The sequence below is a fragment of the Suncus etruscus genome, chromosome 11 (genome assembly GCF_024139225.1).
Source record: "Suncus etruscus isolate mSunEtr1 chromosome 11, mSunEtr1.pri.cur, whole genome shotgun sequence".
In the NCBI taxonomy this organism is placed as follows: domain Eukaryota; kingdom Metazoa; phylum Chordata; class Mammalia; order Eulipotyphla; family Soricidae; genus Suncus; species Suncus etruscus.
The window spans coordinates 1,717,719-1,742,731 of NC_064858.1; the positions used below are offsets into that span (position 1 = coordinate 1,717,719).

At 51.5% G+C, this 25,013-nt stretch overlaps 1 protein-coding gene across 2 annotated transcripts in view; it reads left to right on the forward strand.

Annotated features, from left to right (window-relative positions):
* APBA2 (amyloid beta precursor protein binding family A member 2) overlaps positions 1-25,013 on the forward strand; it is a 55,535-nt gene that overhangs the window by 5,949 nt on the left and 24,573 nt on the right. For both annotated transcript variants that reach the window (XM_049782675.1, XM_049782676.1), the window contains exons 2-4: positions 9,242-9,354; positions 11,741-11,796; positions 12,436-12,576. The gene's annotated coding sequence lies outside the window, so the exon portion shown is untranslated. The remainder of the gene's footprint in view (positions 1-9,241; positions 9,355-11,740; positions 11,797-12,435; positions 12,577-25,013) is intronic.

Below are 25,013 nucleotides of genomic sequence, written 5' to 3' on the forward strand. Positions count from 1 at the left end.
CCTCCATCACTGCTGGGCCTTCTTCAGGCCAACATGACATACAGAGGCAGGGGCCTCAGGGACACCCCGTGCTGTCCTGCACCTCTGCTAGGCTGTGTGGGGCCTCTGGGTGCAGTGACCTGGGCAAAAGAAGCAAATCCCCCTTCTCTTCCCCATGCTCGAACCTCCTCTACTTTCCTGCCTCCCTCTTCCCTCCTCCCTCCACCCTAGTCTGCTCCCTTCTCCTCCCTCCTCTTTCCACTCTCTTCTCCCCTCCTCCCTTCCTTCCCCTGCCTCTATGGGTGGGACAGTCCTGTGACAACAGAGCAGCCTGCCCAGGTACAGCCTGGGACAGAACCTGCCCAGGACATGACGGCCCAGGAGGTGTGTCCTGTTCTGGAAGAGGACACAGGTTCACTCCTGACCAGCTCCTCACCACCAGGACCCTCTGGGCAGGAGCAGCAGCATGAGGGCCTAGGAGGCACTGGGGGCCTAAGGCTGGCACCTGGGGGAGGTGTCGTGGTGCCAGTGATGCACTGTGGAGCATCTGAGACCCTTGCAGCGTGTCCATGAGTCTGGCCGCTCAAGAGGAACTCAGTGCTTCTGCCAATGCAGGTCACAGTCACATTGGCAAGGTCACAGCTCCTTGTCCTGTCTTGTCCTGTCCTGTCTGTTCCCAAGCGGGTTCCTCTCCAGGCATCCATCAGGAAAAAGTCAAACCCAGAACACCCAGCAAAAAAGACCGGGGCAGAGGGGTGTGAAAGGGCCTGAGCACAGCACAGGGGGAAGCGGGGTGCACAGCACAGAGGCGAGATGGAAGCACAGCACACCTGGCCTTGCACACAGCCCACCCAGTGTTTGGCCCAAAACCCATGTGGTCCGGGTGGAGGCCCCCAGCTGGGCAGCCTTCTTTAACCCCTAAACCCACCCTCTAAACATGTTCTTGAGGGAAATAGAGCGTCTGCTCAGCACAGGGAAAGTTCTGGAAATGAGTGTCCAATCCAAGTGCCTGGTGCTGATAAGACCGGACTGGTGGCCTCCTGACCTGGGCAGAGCAGGAGGAAGTCGGATGTGATCCCTCCTTTCCCAGCCCTGTGCCCCACTCCATGTTCATGACCCCCCTTCTGCCTGTTTCAGGAAAACAAGGAGGACCCTCACAGTGAGAGGCAGGGAGGAGGGATTTGCACCCTTTGTCTTTGTTTTGGGCCACACCCGGAAGTGCTCAGGGCTGACTCCTGGCTTTCCTGGTGCTGCTCCAGGGACCTATGGACCTATGGGGTGCTTAGGTTCAAACCCAGGTCAGCCAAATACAAGGCAAACACACTCCCATGCTGTTTCTTTTTGTTGATGAAAATGGTTTTTATTAAAAACATTTACTTATTTATTTATTTATTTTTGGTTTGGGGCCACACCCAGCGATGCTCAGGGTTTGCTCCTGGCTCTGCGCTCAGAAATCACCCCTGGCAGGCTCGGGGGACCCTGTGGGATGCCAGGGATCAAACCCGGCTTCATCCTGTGTCAGCCACGTGTAAGGCAAACACTTTACCACTGTACTGTCACTCTGGCTCCCTGTCTTTTCAGGGGGACTGGTTCGGGTTTCTCATTTTATTTTCCTATGGCCCTCGGGCCACATATTGTATTTGTTCCTGTTTTGTTTCTTCACTTCAAAATAAGATGTATGCAGTGTACATAGGAATTTGTTCATAGTTTTTAGTTTTACTACAGTCCAGTCCTTCAACGGTCTGAGGGACAGTGAACTGGCCCCCTGTTTAAAAAGTTTGAGGACCACTGTTCTAGAAGATTCTGGCCTCCATCTCCTAGAGGGCACTCTGGATTCCGGATAAACTTTAACTCGTATGAGATTCAGAGCCGTGAATCTGCACCTTTGTCGCTGCCTAGTTTTCTGACCTGGGAGAAGTGGGGTCTGTCTCCAGGGATTATCCCTTCATTCCCCTTTTTATTTGAGGGGAGAGGTGAGACGCACCCAGCGGTGCTCAGGACTTAGAACCCCTGGCTCTGTGCTCAGAATCACATTTTGGCTTTTGGTTTCTGGGGATTGAACTTGGGTGGGCCGCGTGCACATCTCCTGTCCTCCCCGCTGTTCTGCCTGTCTGGCCCCGAGACCTCAAGTTCCACCCTGGGCACTGCCTGGTGTGTCCCCGGTGGTCCCCGACACTGCAGGTGCACTCCCTCATATCTGCCACTGGAGCAGTTTCCCTCCAATGCTCTTCAGCAGGGATTGAGCACCCCAACCACCCACTCCATGCACCCAGGTCAGCTCTGGATGCCCCCCTGTGTGCGAGCAGAGCCCCTCTCGTCCCCCCACCCTCCAGCTCTGGGACACGGCGTGGCCGAGTTGCTCTAAGTCACTCTCGTTTGCTTATGCTCTCAGCGAGTCTTTCTCCAGAAATGTTCCAAGGGGCTTGGGTTATCCATTTCATGTTTAGCCCTTTGGATCAGCTGGCGGTGCTCAGGGCCAGCTCTGTGCTCAGGGATCACTCCTGATGGGGCTGAGGAATCATATGGGGTGCCAGGGATTGAACCCAGGTCAGTCGAGTGAAAGGCAAATGCCCTCCCCACTGTGCTCTTGCTCAGGTCCAAGTTCGTGAATTTGTTTGTTTGTTTGTTTGTTTGTTTATTGGGGGCACACCCTGCAGCACTCAGGGGTTACGCCTGGCTCTGTGCTCAGAAATCTCTCCTGGTAGGCTCAGGAGACCATACAGAATGCTGGGAATCAAACCAGAGTCCGTTCTGGTTCTGCCTCGTGAAAGGCAAACGCCCTACCGCTGTGCTATTGCTCCAGCTCCCCAAAATTCTGTTTTGTTGGTGGAAGTGATGTGTATCTTACTGGAAACTGAGATGAAACAGGCCTTCAAGTCCTGGGCCCTCGGTCTGAGCCACACCCCAGGGCCCCAAGTCACACTGGGCCCCACATGCTGAGCACGCAAAGCTCTCCTATGTTCATCCCTGTCGATCCTGACAGAGGGTCAAGGGGCTCTGGCCTGCTGGGGCTATGTGTCTCTATCACCATGCAAAAGTGTTTCCACATTTCCCTGAGGCAACAGCTACTGTGTGGTCCCAGCCCTGCGCTGCAAGGACCCCCGGGATGTGGCGGGGGTCGTGCACCTTAGGCAGAACTGACTGTTCACAGGGAAACCATTGCTTTAGTGTCTCTGGCATGGCTGGGCTGGGTGGCCTGGGGCAGGGCAGTACAATGGGCAGGGCAGACTCAGCTGCTGCCCACAATGCCCCATGCCGGCCATGTGGCTGGAGGCCAGTGTCCATGCCTTGGGGAAGTGGCTTAGGAGACGGGTCCCCCTGCTCCGTGTCTGGTGTGGGGGGGGGGGACTTTTTAATGGCCCTGTCGGTTATTCTAGGGGATTCCCTGTAGAGGGCCTGATTGGCGTTCCTTCAGGCCCTGAGGTCGCTGGCATTTCTGGGGTCTCTTCAGGCTTGCCCCTTGTGGGGGCTCATGAGAATGGGTATTTTCATGGACATAGCTTCAGTGACATCATATGCACAGCCACCCAGGCGTGGGTCTGACTTAGGATCTCCAACTCCCAGAATATCCCCGACACACACACACACACACACACACACACACACGAAAAAAATCCCCTCTCAGCAGGGAGCGTCTCGGGGCCTGGGAGATGTTGTCAGCTCCTTAATTTGTAAAATCTATGACTCACCCAAATTGCAGAGCAAGGCTAATGCGATCAGAGGTTCCGATCCGATCCGACCCGACGTGCACAGCCAGCGAGTTTGGAGATTTCACTCTGAGGGGCCTGGAGAGCTTTGGCTCTCCTTTGGGCCTATACACCGGGGTGGTCCCTGCCCCCTCACCCTGAATGTGGCCCAGCAAAGGCTCCTCCAAGGGTCCTCTCAAAACATATTTTTCTTCCTTTTCTCCTCTTCATTGCTTTTGGGAATTGTGAGATATAAACTCTAATCAGTCTGATTCGCTTGTCCCTGAAAAAAATAAATTTGTGTTCTGGGTGCGAGAGAGGACAAGGGTGAGGTCTTGCATGTGGCCAACCAAGTTGGATCCCCGGCACGCAGTAGGAGTCAGGAGCCCCCGGGTCTGGCTCAAAATGTCCAGCGTCCCCCCTCCCCGGGTGTCTGTGCCTGACTCTTGTCCCTCTGCCCACTGCTGAGATTTTCTGGTCTCTCTGGAGACATGCAGGGACTTTTGGATCTGAGACAAGGCAAAGCTTCATCCCTTTATCATGGTGGGTTTTCTGGGTCGTGTTGGGAAGTGAACGCTAGGCCCTTACTCATGCAAGGCGGGGACCTGAAATCTATTTGGGGGATTGGCTTTGTTTCTAGAAGTGCTCGGGTGCTACTCCCAGCTCTGTGCTCAGGGGTTACTCACGACTGGCTCTTGATTGCCTTGTGCTGCAAAACCGAAGGGTCATTTGGGTAGGTGTGAACCTGGGCCCTGAAAATGTAATGTCCCACAGTCCGTCCTAGGTCAGCCGTGTGCAAGGCAAACACCCTACCTCTGCGCCACCGCTCTGGCCCCTTGTCGTAAACCACTATTGCTTTCCTAGAAACATACCAGGCTCTGGGTCCAAGGTAGGACATAGGAAAGGCGCTGGCTGGGTGGGTGCTGTGGTGCCCACCCCTGGCACCAAATGGTCCCTGGGACAGAGAGATGCTGAGCATCGGGAACAGCCTGGTCTCAGAGACTCTCCGGGAGACACACCGTCCTCCCTCTCTCCCTCAGCCCCTCCCTCCCTTGCTTCCTTCCTTCCTTTCTTCCTCTCTCTTTCTTTTTTTTTTTTTTTTTTTTTTTTTTGGGCCACACCCGGTAATGCTCAGGGGCTACTCCTGGCTATGTGCTCAGAAGTTGCTCCTGGCTTGGGGGACCATATGGGACACCGGGGGATCGAACCGCGGTCCGTCCAAGGCTAGCGCAGGCAAGGCAGGCACCTTACCGTTAGCGCCACCGCCCGGCCCCCTTCCTCTCTCTTTCTTTTCTCTTTTCTTCCTTCCTTTCTTTCTTCCCTTCTTCCTTCCTTCCTTTTCTCCCCTCTCCCCACTCCCTCCTTCCTCCCGCCCTTCCTTCCTCCCCCTCTTCCTCCCTGCACCATCTTTGCCAGGTTTCTCCCCCCACAGCCCCTCCAGCACCCCCTGCAGATGGTCTCTGCGCCACTCACCCCCACATCACTCTCTCCCTCCGGCATCTGTGCCGCCGCCTCCTTGCCAATGTGGCGCCAGCTTGGCCGCTGGAGCGCCCTGGCCCGCACCCAGGGCGTGTGAGTGTGTGTGTGTGTGGGGGGGGGGGACACACCCAGCATTGCTTGGGCACTGCTCCTGGCTCTCTGCAGTGCCTCCTGGGAGTGCTTGGCGGACCCCTTTACAGTGCTGGGCTTGAAACTCAGCCCCTGCATTTAAGACTAGCGCCTCACCCCTGCACGGTCTCTTCCGTTTCCCCAGTCCCATCTTGCTCTCCATCCTGCTCTTTTGTGGGGACACAGCCAGCAGTGCCCAGGGGCTTATTCCTAGCTCTGCTCAGGGGTCACTTCTGGTGGGGATCAGGCGGCCGTGTGGGAGTACCAGAGCTTGTGCCAAGGCGGACCCCGTGTGAGGCAGATTCCTCCCCCATGCTCTCGCTCTCTGTCTTCGTTCTGTTAGGGGGCCACACTTGGCAGTACTCAGAGTTGACTTTTGGTGGGACGTGGGGGACCCTATGGAATGCTGGGGATCGAACCTGGGTTGGCCACTTGCAAGGCAAATGCCCTACCAGCTATGTCATCATTGCTTCTCCTTGTCTCTCTTGACCTCTGACCTCTGACCTCTTCTTCTCTCTCACCTTGCACCCACTCAATGGGAGATGGGGACCCCCCCAGCCAAGGGGACTAACTCCTCCAGATCAGCAAGTGCCCCAGGCCACCATCCAGGACGTCCTTGGGCCCTTCCTAGAGGGCAAGGCTGCTTCCTGGCTTCGGCGGCATTATAGGGGTCACTCCAGCTGGTCCCCACCCCACTGCCTCTGATTGTTAGGTGTCCCTGGGCTCACCCTGAGGTCCTCTCTTGGTCTGTGGGATTATACACACAGCCCTGCCACCTCTGCCCTCTGTTTGACCTTGCTGCCTGCTGAAGGTCCCCCAAATCAGATTCATCTCCAGGTGCTACCTTGTGCCCTTCACCCAGCAGTGGAAACAAGGCTGTCCCCACTGCCCTTGAGACAAGGTTGTGGCTGCTCTGGACTCACAATCTGGTGGTGTGCCCTACTCCAGGCTCAGTTTCTTCTGTGAAGATTCGGGCCAGAGGCACAGCTGGACCCCATCCAGATCCCCACAGCTGGCTTAGTCCCTGTCCTTCCTGTGCTCCTTTCTCAGTATCTGAATATCAGGTAGGAACTAGAGTCAAAAATCTAGGTGGATGTTTTCTTTTTAGGCCACAGTTGATAAAGCATTTCTTTACTTTACCTCTTAGAAATTATTTTCATCCATCCATGCATCCATTCACTCATCCATCCACCCATCCACCACCCATCCACTCATCCATTCTCCCAATCACCCATCCATCTATCCATCAATCCATCTACCCATTCACCAGCCATATATCCATCCATTTATCCATCCACTACAACCCATTCATCCTTCCATGCACCCATCCATCTACCAAACCATCCATTCACCCATCCACCACTCATATAGTCATCCATCCACCCATCATTCCACTCTTCCATCTTTCCATACACCCATACACCCATCTACCACCCATATATCCATCCATTCACCCATTCATCTTTTTATCCATCTTTTCATGCATCTATCCATCATCTACCCATCCACCACCCATATAGTCATCTCTCCATCCACTCATCCACCACCCTCTATTCTTCCATACACCCTCCATCTACCAAACCATCCATTCACCTATCCACCACCCATATATCCATCCATCCACCTCTCATATATCCATCCACCTATCCTCCCATCCATCCAGTCACCCATCTATTGAGCCACCTATCTCTCCATCCATTGGTCTGTCCATCCAGCCACTCATCCACCCATCCATCTATCCATTATTCATCCATCCATGCACCCATCCATCCACTCATCCGTCCATGCACTCATCCTTGTGCTTCCCCTCTGCCTTTTCCATCCGTCCAGCGATCATCCTGTCATTTACCTACTTATCTATCATCCACTCATCTGATGTATCATATCTGGTAATTGATCCATCTACCCATCATCCATCATCTGTCACCTGTCATCTATATTATCTGTGCATCTGCCTACTCAGCCAAAATGTATTTCATCTTATCATTTGTCTTCCATCTCTATCCTGCCATCATCATTCTCTCACTTCTCTCACTCATCTACTAGAGATTTTAACCTTATAGTCTCCCTTTTTTCTTTCACATTCTCTCTTTCATCTGCTATAGACCGTAAACTCCCATGCCACTTTTAGGAAGCATTTTAGCAATCTTTTTTTGTTTTTGTTTTTGTTTTTGGGCCACACTCAGTGATGCTTAGGGGTTGCTCCTGACTCTGAGGTCAGAAATTGCTCCTGGCAGGCACTGGACATCATATGGGATGCTGAGGATCAAATCTGGGACTGTCCCAGGTCAGCAGTGTTCAAGGCAAACGCCCTTCCTCTGTGCTATCACTCTAGTCCCTTCGCAATCATTTGAGACAGCACATTCAGAATATTTTCCTGCTTGGCTGTTAAAAAATTCTGGCCGCTTGGCTGGCCACATCCTGCCTTGTGGATCTGCCTTGTGGGTCCCTGACAGCCCATCAGCTGCGGCCCCAAGCCCTGCTCTTCAACCCCAGCTGCTCCTTCTTCAGTGATCCCCGGACCAGAACCTTGCCTGGGCTCCCCATCTGGGCCTTTGAAAAGCCTCTAGTGAGAAATCTTAATGTGGTGTTTTGTGACACCTTGAATTACCCTGAGGCCTTGTGCTCACTGACAGTTTGGCTATAGCTGATCACCTGTTCTGTTTTGGGAAGAAGCCCTGGACTTCTGTGGGGTCTTCTGGGCAATTTCGAGGGTTGGAAGCTGGATTTAGAGGCACCAGTGGGAAGGCAGGGAAGGATGGTGCTGAAGGAGACAGTTATCCAAGATCTGTGATTCGAATCAGAAAGGGGGCTCCCTGGGTCCTCACTCAGGTGTGTGGGATCACTTCCTGCTCCTTCCAGACTGGACCACTTCCCCCACCCCTATCTCGCCAGAACAGAGCTTGGCACCCTGTTTCGGTGCCCCCTGCCAATCTGTGCCAGCAAAGCTGAGCTTTGTCTGTTTTCATCAACTCTGCTGGATACAAGCCCGTGGGGTGTGTGTGTGTGTGTGTGTGTGTGTGTGTGTGTGTGTGTGTGTGTGTGTGTGTTCCAAGCAGTGTCTGGTTCCTGGGGACCCCTCTCTGGGGGGGGGTCTCACTAATTAGGCAGCAGAATGTGAAGATGCTGCTGAGCCAGATTCTTGGGGCCACCCCAGGTGTTCACGGAACTCCAGGAAGGTTTGAATGGAGGGACACATGGGATGCCATGAATGCAACCGCCTTGCACTTGTCTTAACAGGCACCCTGTCTTTCTCAGCTCCTTGTGTTTGTTTTCTCTGCAGTCCACAGTAATGGACCACTGCATCCTGAAATTCTCCTTTATCTCTCCTGCAAGGCTACACATTTACGTAATTTTTTTTAATTTCTTTTTGTTTGTTTTGGGGCTATATTTAGTGGTGTTCAGGCATCACTCCTGGCTCTGTGCTCAAAAATTACTCCTGGCAGGCTCAGGGGACCCTATGAAATGTCAGGGATCAAACCCGAGTTGACTGTGGACAAGGCAAATACCCTGCTGCTGTGTTATCACCACTGTGCTATATCGCTCTGGCCCCCCAATTTTTTTTATTTATTTTTGTTTTGGGGCCATACCTGGTGGCACTCAGGAGTTATTCCTGGCAGGCTCAGGGGACCATATGGGATGCTGGGGATCAAACCCAGTCTGTTCTGGGTCAGCACGTGCAAGGCAAATGCCCTACCACTGTGCCATCATTCAGGTCCCTTTTCTTTTTTTTCTTTTTCTTTTTTTTTTTTGGTTTTTGGACCACACCCGTCAGTGCTCAGGGGTCACTCCTGGCTGTCTGCTCAGAAATAGCTCCTGGCAGGCACAGGGGACCATATGGGACACTGGGATTTGAACCAACCACCTTTGGTCCTGGATCGGCTGTTGCAAGGCAAATGCTGCTATGCTATCTCTCTGGGCCCAGGTCCCTTTTCTTGACTTCCATTTATTTTATGCATTTATTCCAGGTGCCTCTCCGCAGCCTCCTGGACGTGGCTGCAACTCGTTCCTCTGCGCTGGGGCCTTCGTGTCTGTCTGTCTGTCTTCGCAGTAGCAGGTGTTGGGACCCACTGGATTCTGGGTAAGGATGCCCCACTCTACTCACCTGCAGGGCCACCGGGCTGTGGCCACCTCCTGCCTCTGCATCTCCCATTCAGTGCTGTTGGGTGTGTTCCCAGAACTGAAATCTCTGGAGCCACTGGGAATTCTGTGTTCATGTAGGGAACAGGGTGAAACTTAGGAGACCTTGGCTCATCCCCAGCAGTACTTGCCAAACAGGTACTGGGGATTAAACTCAGGACCTGAGCCCACAAAACACTTGTTCAGTCCCATTGAAGAGTCTCCCTGGGGTCCCGAGTACTGTGGGCCGACTACGGACATCTTTAGTGCCAAGCCTGGAGCAACAAAGTACAATTTTTTTTTTCTTGGCTCTTGGGCCACACTTTGCACCCTCAGGGGTTACTCCCAGCTCTATGCTGAGAAATCGCTCCTGGAAGGCTCGGGGACCATATGTGATGCCGGGGATCTAACCCGGGTCCGTAGGCTGCATGCAAGGCAAACGCCCTACTGCTGTGCTTTCATTCCAGCCCCAGAAAGTGCATTTTTTTTCTTTTTTGTTTTTGAGCCATACCAGACAGTGCTCAGGGGTTACACAGGAATCAATCTAGGCAGGCTCAGGGGACACAATGGGATGCCAGAGATCCAACCCAGGTCGGCACTTGCAAAGCAGACACCCTCCCTGCTATGGTTCCCCAATTTTGATTTTATTTTGGGGGAGAGTAGAGGGCACCTAAGCAGTGCTCTGAGAGCCATGCGGGGGACTTGCAGTGATACTTAACCAACCTGGCTGGACAGTGGTGCTCGGGAGCACCACCTGATGGTGCATCACTGAGGGGTGGACCCAGGCTGTGGCCTATGCCAACTGCGCACCCTAGGCCTGGAGCTGTGAGGAGCTTCTGGGGGAGGGGGTGGGAACCACGAATATGCTGGGAGCAAACTCCCCTGGGAATTTGAGCTGGGGGGGGGGCCCTCCGAGAAAGGTTTTTGGGATTCTCGCAGCCATAACGTGCCTCACCTTGGAAACGGTCCCCAGCGCCTGTCCCTGCAGGCCTGTGTGGAGCTGGGGAGATGCCTGCTTCCCTCTGCAACTCGCTACGCCTCTGCGGTTCCAGCCCTGAGGCCTCTGTGTCATGTGGACAGGCCCCCGGGTCACTCTTGGGAGCGAACTGGGCCAGCAGGAACCAGGCATGACGCTTCATGGGGGGGGGGGGGGGGCGAAACCTGGCACTAAGAGTGACTCATTGCCTAGGCAGATGCAGGCCGGCATTTGGTGAAATACCAAAACCCCAGTACGGTTAAAAATACTCAAGCACAAGACAGCACAATGTGTGTATGGGGGTATGTGCGGAGAGGTCAGCCAGCCCCCCCCCCCCCCCCCCCCCGTTGCATCTTCAGGTTCCCTGAGCCAATGTCATGGGAGAGACTCAAGTATCGGAGACCTCAACAGTCCTGGTTGGCAGAAAACAGACCCAGAGAGGACTTAGAGTTGGGGAATGGTGGCAGTGTGTGACAGCGACATACACACACCCCCGAGTCCCTCAGTCCTAGTGAGAGGAAGGGAGACAGAAAGAGAGAGGAGGGGAGAGGGAGAGAAGCAGGGCTCGAACCCAGGGCCTCAGGCACGTCCCTCCCTCTGAGCTCCTGTCACTCTTGGTAGGGACCTTCCTGCTCCCTTGCCCGTCATTCGTGGGTGACCCTCACCCCCTCTCCCTGGCCATCCATGTGTGGCTCTCCCCTGCAGGAAACCCTGGTCCTGCCAGCCCCTCACTGGGCCGTGTGTGCTCACTCGGAACCATCTGTCCCCGCTCAAACTGTTCTCGCTCTGTCTGTCCTGGTTCTGACTGACTGTCTGTGCTCTCTGCCTGCCTGGCCTCGCTCTGGCCACACAAGGGTCTCATTTCCTCTCAAGGCCTCATTTCCCTCTGCCCGAGGGAGGACTGGGATGTGAGCCACAGGGTTTGGCCTTCTCCCCTCTCCTTTCCTTTTCCTTTCATCTCCTTCCTTCCCACACCCACCGGCCTCCCACTCAGGGGCCCCAAATACTGTCCTGCAGAAGGAGGCGGGTAAGCTTTGTTGTGTGTGATGCATATTCATGGCGCTTGGAGGTGCTTTGTTGAGATGCTGGCAGAGGCTGCTCTCTCTCTCTCTCTCTCTCTCTCTCTCTCTCTCTCTCTCTCTCTCTCTCTCTCTCTCTCTCTCTCTCTCTCTCTCTCTCTCTCTCTCTCTCTCTGTTGCTGAGTCCCGAGCTTTTCAGGCTGTGATTCCACAATAAATGGCCGGAAACACACACGTTGAACTGTTTGTTAGGGCCATTTCCGAGTGATCACAACTTGCCCAGGCACTCACTTAAAATTTCCCATTCTTTCTGCAACCATAACAGTCTTTTATTTTCTTCTTATTTATTCCAGAAAGACCCTGAAGACCATAAGGCTTCCCCAGGACATCTCCCAGTTTTTCCTTCCTGGTAAGAGCTTCTCTTGGTGTTTGCCTGGGCTCTGCCCTTCCTGTTGCTGCTGGGTGTGGATGTGGCAAGTGCCAAGGTCCTCTGCCCCCCAGGAACCCAGGGCCTCCACAGAACCCCATTGGAGCCCCCTTACGGCCCTGCAAAGGCTCTCTGTGGAAACAACCTCTTGCTCCCAGGCACCTCACCACCACGCCCAGATCTGCTAAAATCTCTCACACACAGCCTTAGTCTTTCCCACCCGGATTTACTCAATATTTTATCTGCAGCGTAAATTCCTTAAAAATATTTTTGGGGAGTCAATTGTCTTGAGGGGTACACCTGGCAGTGCTCAGCATCTACTCCTGGCTCTTCACTTAGAAATCACGCCTGGTAGTGGTCAGGGTTCTAACCCAGGTCAACAGCATGCAAGGCCAACGTCCTTCCCGCTGTGTGTCGCTCAGGTCCCCCCTAGATTCCTTTCTGTTGTTTGAGCCGTAACTAAAATTTGTAAGTGCTCAGGGCTCACTCCTGCTTCTGTGCTCTGGAAGTCACTCCTGGCAGGGCTCAGGAGACCCAGTGTGGTACCAGAGCTTGAACGAAGGTCAGTCCCTGGGGCCAGGCAAATGCCGTCACTCCTGACCTGTCTGTCTCTGACCCTAGATTCTGGTTTACATCAGGCCAGAGGGAACTTGGTTTGCCTCCGCCTTAATAGCCAACAGGCTGTCTGGCCTGGACGCTGGCCTGGACGCTGAACAGAAGAGGAGTCCAGCCTTGGTCTGAGCAGCCTCTGAGCACCCTGAGGTAAGTGGGGGCCCCTGGTCTGGGTTGGCCCTGTGCTGGTCTATCGTCGTAGGATTTGCCAGAGCAGACGGGCCCGCCTGGCTCTTGGTCACAAGAGTGGGGTGATGGGAGGACTGGCTACCTGCAACTGGGACAAGAGATGGGCCAGAGATGGTCAGAGATGCCTTTTCAGGCATCAGAGTCACCCTACTGTTGGCATGCTTGGAGGGGGCACCAGGAGGTGCATTTCATGAATTCTCCCACATCTGCAACATGGAGTCCCCAAGGCAGGCGAGAATCGGGGGTCCTCAGTGGGGACATTTGGTGCCAGTCCTGGGAACGAGGCCTAGCATGTGTGTGTGTGTGGGGTGTGTGTGTGTGTGTGTGTGTGTGTGTGAGAGAGAGAGAGAGAGAGAGAGAGAGAGAGAGAGAGAGAGAGAGAGAGAGTGAGAGAAGTGTGTGTGTGTGTGTGAGCGAGAGAGAGAGAGAGAGATGCTGGGGTCTACACCCCCTGCCCATTTCCATGGGGCCCGAGAGTAGCCCCCCGAATGTTCACATCTATTTCCATCTGGTTCTGGATCTCTCTGCTGACACCCCAGGGGCTTGCGAGAATGTTCGCTGTTGCCTTGGTACTGCAGGCAGAAAGAGCAGGGCTGTGCCTGACACCGGCCCATCCAGATGGAGGAGACGCTGTCAGCCGCCTCCTCCGGTCCCGGTTGATGCTTTTGTCCCCTTCCAGCAGGAGCCCTTGTGGGTGTTGTTTGGCCATGGTTAAAGCTTTAGGTAAAAGGCCATGTTTGGGATGAATAAAATCAGGGAGGACCAGAGATCAGAGAGAGATGGGGGGGGGGGGGTCATTCTTCCTCCATTCGGAGGCGCTAATCCTGCCCCAATGTTGATTGTGGGCAGCTGGCAGGTGGGCTTGAGACATTCGACATCTTTTTTTTAATTATTTTTGTTTTGGGGTCACACCTGGAGACACTCAGGGCTTACTTCTGACTCTGTGCTCAGGGATCACTCCTAACAGTGCTCAGGGGGACCCTCTGGGATGCCGGCGATCCAACCCGGGTTCCTGCTGTGTTCTTGTTCCTGCTGTTTTGGCCTCTTTTTTTAAATATCTTTATTTAAACAGCTTGATTACAAACATGCTTGCAGTTGGGTTTCAGTCCTGTAAAGAACAACCCCCTTCACCGGTGCAACATTCCCATCTCCTTTGGCCTCTTTGTAGCAGGATTGCTCAGAGCTCCCAGCTGAGTTGGGACTTGGGTTAGTTTATAGGACATTTGTCCCTGCATCAGAGCGTCTGTCACTGAAGCCTCCACAAGGCCTATCGTAGTGACCTGAGTGAGCCTGACCGCTGGTCTTGTCTAAAGTTCCCAACAGGGACCTGTATTGGTGGTAAATTTCTATTTTATTATTTTTATTTTTTATTTCTTGGTTTTTGGGCTACGCTTGGTAGTGCTCAGGGATTACTCCTGGCTCTGCGCTCAGAAGTTGCTCCTGGCAGGCTCAGAGGACCATAAAGGATGCTAAGGATTGAACCCAGGTTCGTCCCCAGTAGGCTGTATGCAAGGCAAATGCCACGGCACCTCGGGGAGGCCACTGGCCTGGCATGCCAATTGACCTGAGTTCAATCCCCAGGGATCACTCAGGAGTGACCCCTGAATGCAGAGCCAGAGGCAAGCCCTTAGCACCACGTGGTTAGGCCCCCAAACAAAACAAAACAGAGCAAAAAAAAAAAACAAAACAAAACACCCAAACGCTGCTGGGACTGACAGAGGCACTGAGGCTGGGGTGGCGGGGGTAGGTGGTGGGGTGACGGTTTTTCGAAGGCTCAAAGCGTCCCCCGGAGATGGATGAGTCTCCAGTTGCTGTTAGGGAGGCCCTGGCTGCTCACACTGTATGATAAATTGAAATTTGCTAAGAGAGTACCACTTAAATATTTGCCCTCACACGCGATGAATCTGTGAGGTGATGGATGTGTTAATTAGCGGGAGGAGGAGCCCTCTGAGGTCCTTGTGCCAGGTCACCCCACTGCGCACCTTTTAGCGCTGGTGTGAGTCAGCTGTACCCCAATAAGGCTGCAAAGGGGGGGGAGTAGTCACCCCCCACCCTGGCACCAGAAGAGAAGAACAAAAGACCCAATTGAGCTGTAAGAGTTGCTTCTGTGGGTTCCGAACTTGGATGAGGATATTCCAGCCTGGTTCCAGAGTATTCCAGAATATTCCTATATATTCTGCACATGGTGGCAGGCACCTGGGTGGGAAAGTTGAGGGAAGGAGGTGGAGGAGGGAGAGAGGAAGTGTGACAGGCACACGCCTTAACCTCTGTGCTATCCCTGACCCTCTTTAGTAAATGATTTTTGTTTGTTTTGGTTATTTTGGGTCACACCCAGTGGCATTCAGGGGTTCCTCCTGGCTCTGTGCTCAGAAATCGCTCCTGGCAGGCTCGGAGGACCATATGGGATGCCGGAGATCGAACCAGGGTCCGTCCCGGGTTGGCCGTGTGCAAGGCATAACGCCCTATCGCTGTGCTATCTCTGGCCCCTCTATGGATTATTTTAGAGTGGTTAATTTCTACACCTCTGTACATTTTCTGCTTGTTAGCTATTTCTGGATTAAGCTAGAGTCGAAAACGCATCCTCTCTGAGTCAACGGTCTGAGGTTTGCTTAGACTCGTTTCAGACTGGTCCACCCTATGATTAATTTTGACAATTTTTTCTATGTGCACTCGTGTGCAGCTCCTTGGTGAACTAATTTGTATAAATTAATGAGAAATGTGATAATTATGGGGCTGAGAACATCTAATTCCATCCTGATTTTTCTCTTCTTCTGATACCATTTGCTGAGCAAAGGGTAAGAAAGAACCCGCAGTGATTCTAGCTTGGTCTTTTTTTTTTTTTTTTTTTTGGTTTTTGGGTCACACCCGGCAGTGCTCAGGGGTTATTCCTGGCTCCAGGCTCAGAAATTGCTCCTGGCAGGCACAGGGGACCATATGGGGCGCCGGGATTCGAACCGATGACCTCCTGCATGAAAGGCAAATGCCTTACCTCCATGCTATCTCTCCGGCCCCTAGCTTGGTCTTTTTAAAGTTCTGTGACCCCCCTTCATAAACGTTCAAAACATCGAACGAAATTCTGAGATAACATACGTTGATGATTTAAAATGAGATTTATTCCCAGCAGCCTGTCTTGCTAAACAAGCACAACACCAACAACTCCCGATTCTTGTTTTCAAATTAATAAGCTCCTTTCCTCAAAGCCCACTTCATCTCATGATTCATCGAACTATTCCTATTTTTTATTAAGTAATTTAAAATATTTCCGGGGGCACACCTGTGACGCTCAGGGGCTGCTCTTGGCAGGCTCAGGGAACCAAATGGGATGCTGGGGATCAAACCCAGGTTTATCCCGGGTTGGCTGCATGCAAGGCAAATGCCCTACGCTGTGCTGTGGCTCTGGCCCCTCCCTGGTGTTTTAAGGAACATCCTTCAGTTTGGGTTGTTGGGTCTTTCCTCTCAAAGACAAATGGGGAGGCACCAGACAGATAGCACAGAGGTAGGGCATTGGCCTTGCATGCAGAAGGACGGTGGTTCGAATCCCGGCATCCCCTGTGGTTGCCCCAAGCCTGCCAAGGATGATTTCTGTGCGTAGAGCCAGGAGTAAACCCTGAGCACTGCCGGTGTGACCCGAAAACCAAACAAACAAACAAAAATACCCTAAAGAATCAAAGACAGACAGGCCTTGGTTCAAAGAGCAGAGACATGCCTTGCTCTGCTCCCCCTTTTGCTTTCTCCCCACACCCTTACCCAAATCACCAACACCCATGGCCTAATCAACAGAGTGATTCCCCTCAAAAAAACCAAGATGATTGCAACATACCCTTGTTTGGCTCTTTTCGCAAAGGCCAGAACCCACCAGACTCTTCATAGGGACATCTAGATAGTCGCTGTCCCAACAGGGGCGCATGACACAGGACCCTTTCCACATCATGGCAATCCATGGCAAGCGCATCCATAATTCAGCACCTGGTTTCCAGTGCTCTGAGGTGTTGAAGTACCTACGTCTGTCACAGCCGAAAGTTCTAGGGCACGTCATCTTCGCCCCGTCGGAATTCCTGACCACTGGTCTGCCGAGCACTGTCAGGGGTAGACTCTTCACTTTGTTTGGGGTCACCCATGATGGTGCTCAGTGCTTCCTGCTACTCTATGCTCAGGGATCACTTCTGGGGGTGCTCAGGGGACCCTCTGAGGTTCCGGGAATCGAAGCAGGACTGGCTGTGCACAGGGCAGAGCCTTCCCCCTCATACTGAAAAACAGGGCTCCAGGTCCCACTCTCTGGAGGTGGTACAGCCTTCCCAGGAGACGGGATGTACCCAGATTTTTGTCTAGCACCGAGACACTTTTTCCTTATCCCCTGCCACTTCTCTGTGTCTTCTCGTGGCTCTTGATTCCATCCTTTGTCTCTTTGCTTTCTGCGTCCCGGGAGTGTGGAGGCTGTTTGTTGTGTGCTTTGTCACTTCTTTCCAACTCCTCAGAGATCATTCTGTTCTCAGAGTCCCCAGAGATCTCCCTGTTCTGGCCTCACAGAAAATTTTAATTTCTGGGTTCCATGTTCCGGGCGTGATGCCATTGTGTCCGTGCTGATAAGATGTTCGTGTTTGTTTGGCTTGCTTCACATTGCAGGGGTAGGGGGAGTCCTCCCCAATGATGCTCAGGGGTTGGGGGGGGTTCCACCCCTGGCCATTCTCAGTCTGGCTGGAAGAACCCTGACAGTTGAGTTCGTGGTGGTGGTGCTGGGCACAGAACTTGGGGTCCTGGGATAACTCGGAGAGATAGCACAGCAGTAGGATGTTTGCCTTGCAAGCAGCCTATCCAAGACAGACAGTGCTCGAATCCCGGCACCCCCTGTACCTACCAGGAGCGATTTCTGAGCGCAGAGCCAGAAGGAACCCCTGAGTGCCTCCAGGTGTGACCAAAAACAAAACAAAACAGAACTCAGGTCTTGGACATGCAAGGGACGTGCTCCAGCCCTTTGACTTCTCTCCTCAGCCCTCTGGTTGTCTTCTCTGTATTCTCTGGGTCCTTTGGTCGTCTCAAGATGAAGCAAGAATCAAGAGGCCAGAGTGATAGCACAGTGGGGAGGGCATTTGCCCAGCACAAGGTCGACCCGGGTTCAATCCTCAGCATCCTGTATGCTCCCCTGAGCACCGCCAGGAGTGCTTTCTGAGCATCACCAGTGTAGCCCCAAACCAAACAAACAAACAAAATAAAAAAGGGGACTAAACCAGGGTGGTTTGGGGGTGATTAGACCCCATTACTTGAGAGCTCTGGTCAGAGGAAGTGTGCAATGTTATTTGGCCCATTTATTATTATTTCCAGCAGTGGTCTGAGGTGAGGAAGGTTTCTGCACTTGGCTTGCAGAGGGGAGGGGGGCCAGAGCTGCCAGGTCACCCCCTAAGACCCAGGAGTGAGCCTTGAGCACCACCCGGAATGTGGTAAAGAAACCACAAGCAAAAGAATGACAAATAGAGACAAATACAGCGACAGGAAACTGGGAGAAAAAAACCCCACAGAGGAAGCCATGTGAGGAAGTCGAGCTCAGAAGGAACAAGATGGGCCTGGACAGCCAGGTGAGCTGGCCGAGAGCCGAACCACGTCCTGTCCACACTAACCGACCGACCAAGGCTTGTCACCACAGTGGCTGGCATGGGGCCTAGTACAGACCGTCCTCCTGATTCTAGAGGCATCTTAGGGGATGAGAGCAAAGTCAGTACTGACAAGGCAGACAGACAGACAGGCAGCAGACAGATGACACCCCTGAGGTGTAGAAACAGCATAGGCTGCTCTGTGGTGCGTGCATCCAACCCAGGGTTCAATCCCTGGCATCGAATAGAGTCCCCCCAAGCACTAGCAAGGGTGATTTCTGAGCACCCTGGCAGGGGAACCCGTATGTGCTGGTGGTTGTGGCTTCCTTCCCCCTAAAAAAAGATGACAGAGAGGACAGAAGGAAGAGCGCTTGCCTTGCACGTAAGGCAACCTGGGTTCAATCCCCAGCACCACCAGAAATAATTCCTGAGTGCAAAGCCAGGCGTAATCCCTGAGCACTGCCGGGTAAGCTCCCCCACCAAAATAACAGTCATAGACAGATCTTTTGACTATGTGTGGAGTGGCCTGGCATCCCTGACCTCCCCCATTCAAGCCAAGTACAGAAATATTCCTGACCTCGGTGCACTGCTGGAAATGAGCCAAATAACACTTTACACTTCCTCTGACCAGAGCAGCCAAGTGCCAGGCACTGATCACCCCTTAGTGCTCAAGGATGACTTCTGTTTCTGGGCTCCAGGAGCACTCCTGAATCTCTGCCCAGAGTTTATTCCTGACTCTATGCTCGAGTCACTCCTGGCTCTGTGATCAAGGCTCACTCCTAGTTCTGTGCTCAGGGCTCACACCTGGGGATGTTCTTGGGACTCTCAGTGGTGCCAGGAACCGAACCCATGTCAGTCCCATGCAAAGCAAGAATTCTACATGCAATACTATCTCTCCAGATTTTCCCTCCTTTCTTCCCTCCTTTCTTCCCTCCTTTCTTCCCTCCCTCCCTCCCTCCCTCCCTCCTTCCTTCCTCCCTCCCTTCCTTCCTTCCTCCCTCCCTCCCTCCCTTCCTTCCTTCCTTCCTTCCTTCCTTCCTTCCTTCCTTCCTTCCTTCCTTCCTCCCTTCCTTCCTTCCTTCCTCCCTCCCTCCCTTCCTTCCTTCCTTCCTTCCTCCCTTCCTTCCTTTCTCCCTCCCTTCCTTTCTCCCTCCCTCCCTCCCTCCTTCCCTCCCTCCCTCCCTCCCTCCCTCCCTCCCTTCCTTCCTTCCTTCCTTCCTTCTTTCCTTCCTTCCTCCCTTCCTCCCTCCCTCCCTCCCTCCCTCCCTCCCTCCCTCCCTTCCTTCCTTCCTTCCTTCCTTCCTTCCTTCCTTCCTTCCTTCCTTCCTTCCTTCCTTCCTTCCTTCCTTCCGTCCTTCCTTCCTCCCTGTCTTTATTCTTTCATTCATTTTTGGACTACACCTGGCAGTGCTCAGGGCTCACTCCTGGTAGGCTTGGGAGACCACATAGGATGCCAGAGATAGAACCCGGATCGGCCCTGGGTCAGCCACACGCAAGGCAACTGCCCTCCCCGCTGTCCCCTGTCTCGGCCCTTTCCTTGCTGGTATGTAGGCGGTGTTTCCGTTTCCGTGCTGATGAGCGTTTGGCAAGTGATGTTTAAGCCAAAAACGTTTTTCACAGCTCCAGTATCATCTTTCTTTTTTCACAGACATCTTGATTTTCTTCCAGGCTGCTGGTTTTCTTTGCTTTGCTTATTTTTTTCCTTCTACAGGTCTCACAGTTTGAAACAGGGAATCTATTCCTTGATGATTTTTTTTTTCAAAGATCCCATTTCAGAAGAACTTCTATACCTTGAGTAGACATATTTTAGTCATTTCTTTAATACTGAAACCTGTTCGTCCATCTGGAATTTATTTTTGTAACTTGATGTCTGATGTGTGTTTTCTTCCTAAGTGGGTCGCAGCAAGTTTTGGCCCTGTTCTGGCCCTGCCTGCTGATGTGAAATGTTTCCTTTCTTGTCCATTATATCATCACTCTGGTTGTCTGGATTTTCTTTTCTCTTGGTCTGTTTGTGTATTCTCCTGCCAGTAAATTAATTTCTAGAGTGTAATTTTGACTCTCTGCGTTTTCTTGCCGCAGAAGTAACTGACATCATTTCTCTGGTCTTTGAATTTTATCAATTTTTTTTTACTGGAGACTCAGTTCGCACTATACCGACTTTAGAAATTTTTTTGAATTAACTTAAAATATTGACAGTATTGTTCATTTCCTTCCCTGAATATAGTATAATTTTGAACTGATTAGATGAAGCGAAAGCTTCATGCCATAATCCCAAGAGATTGGAGAGTTCGGTCTGGAAGCAAACACCACCACAGGACATAATCTACTCAGAAAGATGGCAATAAAAGAAGTTCAGGAAATTCTATCAAGGGCCTCGTGAGAGATACTGTTAGGGTCCAGAGTCTAGGGATGAGACCACACAATCGAAATAAAGTAAAACAAAGTTTTATTCCATCAACCAACAACTGGCTAGCCAGGGCCACCTCTCAGGAGGCGACCCCCCCCAACACCCTGGGGGGTCTCACAAGTCAAGTTATATAGGGCTAAGTGGCAGGAAGTCTTGACCTTTGAATTGAGTGGTCATTGTCTAGGGTGTTTCTAGGGTGTTTCATCATGTCCTTTGATGGATGGCTAGATGGCTAGCATTGTATATTGTGGCTTATAGGGCCTTGGTGTTGGTGCAGAAAACTGTGCCAGTTCCAAAGATGGGACCCAAGGCTTGGGGTTGAATGGCCAATGTCTGAGCAACTGAAGCCCGAGTCATCACTATGACAAATAAACTTTCTGAGTCCCCATTCCTAGTAGATAGGAACTTCTCTCCATACCTAAGATTTCTGTTTTACTATGCCAATGCAAAAAGGGACAATGTCACGGGATACTATTGGTGCCTATGGGGGAAATAATAACAAACTAAAAAATTCCTATAATATAGTTCTATCAGAAACACAGAACCCCAGAGATACATATCTACTAGAATTTTCTACTAAACAAAATTAGAAAGAGGGGGAAAACTACATCTACACAAGGAAACACACAACAAGAATTATAGCTAGTAAGGAAATACACCAAAATAAATACATTCAGAGAAAATATATATCTCCCCTTAAAGTCTTTTGTTTTGTTTTGTTTTTGTTTTTTCTTTTTTCTTTTTTTGTTTTTGGGTCACACCTGGCATTGCTCAAGGGTTACTCCTGGCTGTCTGCTCAGAAATAGCTCCTGGCAGGCACAGGGGACCATATGGGATACCGGGATTTGAACCAACCACCTTTGGTCCTGGATCAGCTGCTTGCAAGGCAAATGCCGCTGTGCTATCTCTCCGGGGCCCCCTTAAAGTCTTTTAAAAATAGTCTGAGGGGTGATAAAATCCGGGTCACAGCTTCAGCCAGCAATGTGGTCTTGTGGAGTCTGGAAAAAATGGCTCCCAGCTGTCACAGATCAGATGTCCTAGAGCCGAGGGTTCAGGGGTCTCAAACTCAATTTACCTGGGGGCCGCAGGAGGCAAAGTCGGGGTGATCCTCGAGTGCAAAGTCAGTAGTAAGCCTTGAACATTGGGGGGTGTGACCCAAACAACTAAAACAAAACAAAACAAAAAATGATTCCTCTAGCGCAGGGCCACAAAATGTTGTAGGGAGGGCCGCAAACGGCCCGTGGGCCACGAGTTTGAGACCCCTGTAACCCGTTGTGAGCAACAGTCCATGGTGAAGGGAGGTGGGCACAATCAGCAGCAATGGCGGCAGCTTCTTCCTGGGGCTTGGGGGATGGACCATTGTGGTGCTAGGGATTGAACCTGGGTCCTTTGTGTGAAAGGCAACAGCTGTACCCACTAATTCTATTGTCCCCATCAAGTATAGCATAATTTTTTTTTGTTTTGGGGGCACCCAGAGGCATGCAGTTGACTCCTGGTTCTTCTCTCAGAAATTACTGGCAGTCTTAGGGAACCATATGGGATGCCAGGGATTGAACCTGGGTTGGCCATGTGCAAGGCAAGTGAGAACTACTGTTATGCTCTTGCTTTGGCCCCTCATAGCATATGTTTTTAATAAAAGCTTTTACTTTTTGATGATGCTCTTTTCTCAGATGCTTTATAAAAGCTTCATTGTGGGGCCGGCAAGGTGGCGCTAGAGGTTAGGTGTCTGCCTTGCAAGCACTAGCCAAGGAAGGACCGAGGTTCGTCCCATATGGTCTCCCCAAGCCAGGGGCAATTTCTGAGCGCTTAGCCAGGAGTAACCCCTGAGCATCAAACGGGTGTGGCCCGAAAAACAAATAAAAGATACATAAAAGCTTCATTGCTGTATGAAACCTTTTGGGACAAGAAGGCATTCACACTATTTCGCTTTATAAGTGATTATTGCAGATGTTTAGGGAATCCAGCCATGTCTACCTTGCTGCATTTCTGCTCTTAGACTAAATTGTCAGTTAATTTCACTTGGTCATCTACAGAGATATTTTTTTTTAAAAAATTTTATTTATGGATTGATTGGGGGTTTTTGGGCCACACCCGATGGCACTCAGGGGTTTCTCCTGGCTCTGTGCTCAGAAATCACTTGGCAGGCTTGGAGACGGCATGGGATGCTGGAAATTCCTCCTGGTTTTGCCCTGTGCTAGGCAAACGCCTTACTGCTGTGCTATCTCTCCGGCCCCGTCTACAGAGATTTTGAATGCTCTAAAAATGTCTTTTTCTGCTTCAGCTTCACTCTCCTCCACCTGTTCCTTGCATTGCTATTGTAACCCTGCCTATGAGGAGATAGCCTGCTCTTATTTCTCAACAGAAAAGAAATATTTGTATTATCATGCTAGGGTTTGTTTGCACACTTTGTGGATGGATGCAAGTTCCTTTTTCTTCCCCATCCACAGAGTTTGGGCTTGAAACAGATTATTTGATGCTTGGGTAGTACTAGGTCCCTCCTTTTTTTTTTTTTTTTTTTTTAGTTTTCGGACCACACACAGTATTGTTCAGGGCTTACTTCTGTCTTTGTGCTCAGGGATCACCCCCTGAGGGTACTTGGGGACCATATGGAATGCCAGAGATTGAAACCAGGTCGGTCACATACAAGGGAAGCCCCAGCTTCATCAGACTATCACTCTGATCTGGAACATCTTTTTTTTTCTGCTGAGAAATATATATATATTTTAATTTTATTGAGACCAATGTGAATTCCAAGTCTTTCACAGTTGTATTTCAGGCATTTAGTGACAGTGAGTAAGGGCCATTCCCAGCACCAGTGTTGACCTTCCCCCTACCATAGTTCCCAGCATGCTTTGCCACTCTTCCCAGCATGCCTCCCTCCCATACCTCCTCCCTTAGCCTCCTGGACTGCTAGTGTTTCATGTCCCTCTTGTGTATAGCTTGTCATAGTTGGGTCTCTTGATTCTGTTGTCATTGACTTTGGTTTGGGTATTTATGGGATATCCTTTTTTATTTTGTGTTTGAGTCACACCTGATGGTTCTCAGGACTGACTTCCAGCTCTGCATTCAGGAATTGCCTTTGGCAGGTCCCAGGGGACCATCTGGGCTGCCGGGAATTAAACCTGCGTGGAATGTGGACAGAGCACATGCCTTACTAATTGTCCCAGCTCTCTGGCCCTCTGAGGAATATTCCTTATCAAACTGATGTGATCTATTTTTGCTTTTTTTTTCTTTTTACCAAGAATGACTCACTCATTGGCTTTCACAAAAGCTTGATTCTGGCTGTATCAGAATCTGCAATTCTCGGTCTCCTTTAGGTTGGCGTCTAGCGCTGATGGGTTTGTGGGGAGGTGCTGGCTGTCACCCTAGTTTGGGTTGTTTTTTCCATTCCTTCTGGGGAAGCTCTGAAGCTGGGTGGTTTCCTAATGCCATCACTCGCTTCCCATGGCTTTGGGCACGTGAATTACATTTTATTTCCTGCTGAAGTGTCCAAAGCCTGGAGGTGGAGCTCCAGGTAGTAGGTTTGAGCCATGGCAGAGGGTGACCTGGGCATCACCGCCTGGAGGAATCTCTAAAAGTAGAGTTGGGAGCAGCCCACACCCCCAAATATTCTTGAGAACATGACTGAGTGGCTCCTCAATCCCACCCTAGGGGTCTGCCTGTCCTGACCCCACCATCCTACAGTGAGGAGGAGGAGAAAAGGGTCCCCTGCCCGACCTGGGGTCTTCCGTCTCTATGGAACCGGTAGAACCATATAGGTCAAATCCATGCAAAGGTAGACACGGTTGAAATCCCTGAGCAAAAACTGCTCTGGAGCATTTTGGGGGTTTGATTTGGGCCACACCTGATGGCAATCAGGGATCAGTTCTGGTGGGAGTCAGGGGTGCCAGGAATCAAACCCGGGTCAGCAGCAAGAGAGGCCAGCATCCTGCCTGTGGTATTATCTCAATAGAAAAAACTTTAAAATAGCCCCTCAGACACTCCCAAATCAGTTTCCTCTCTCAAGGAAACTGTTCTCGAGGAAACTGTTCTGGGCTGTATCGAAAACCTTCAGGACACATTTATTTTTTATTTAAAGAAAATGCATCACATAGTCAACATAACTGATCATAATATATTTGTTTCAAGATGAGGGAAAACAAAGATTTTTTAAAAAATAAATAGAAAGAAAAACTAAAAAATAAAATAGAATTAAAAAGAAAGAAGTGGGGGCCGGCGAGGTGGCGCTAGAGGTAAGGTGTCTGCCTTGCGAGATCTAGCCAAGGAAGGACCTCGGTTTGTTCCCCCGGTGTCCCATATGGTCCCCCCAAGCCAGGGGCGATTTCTGAGCGCTTAGCCAGGAGTAATCCCTGAGCATCAAACGGGTGTGGCCCAAAAAACCAAAGAAAGAAAGAAAAAGAAAGGAA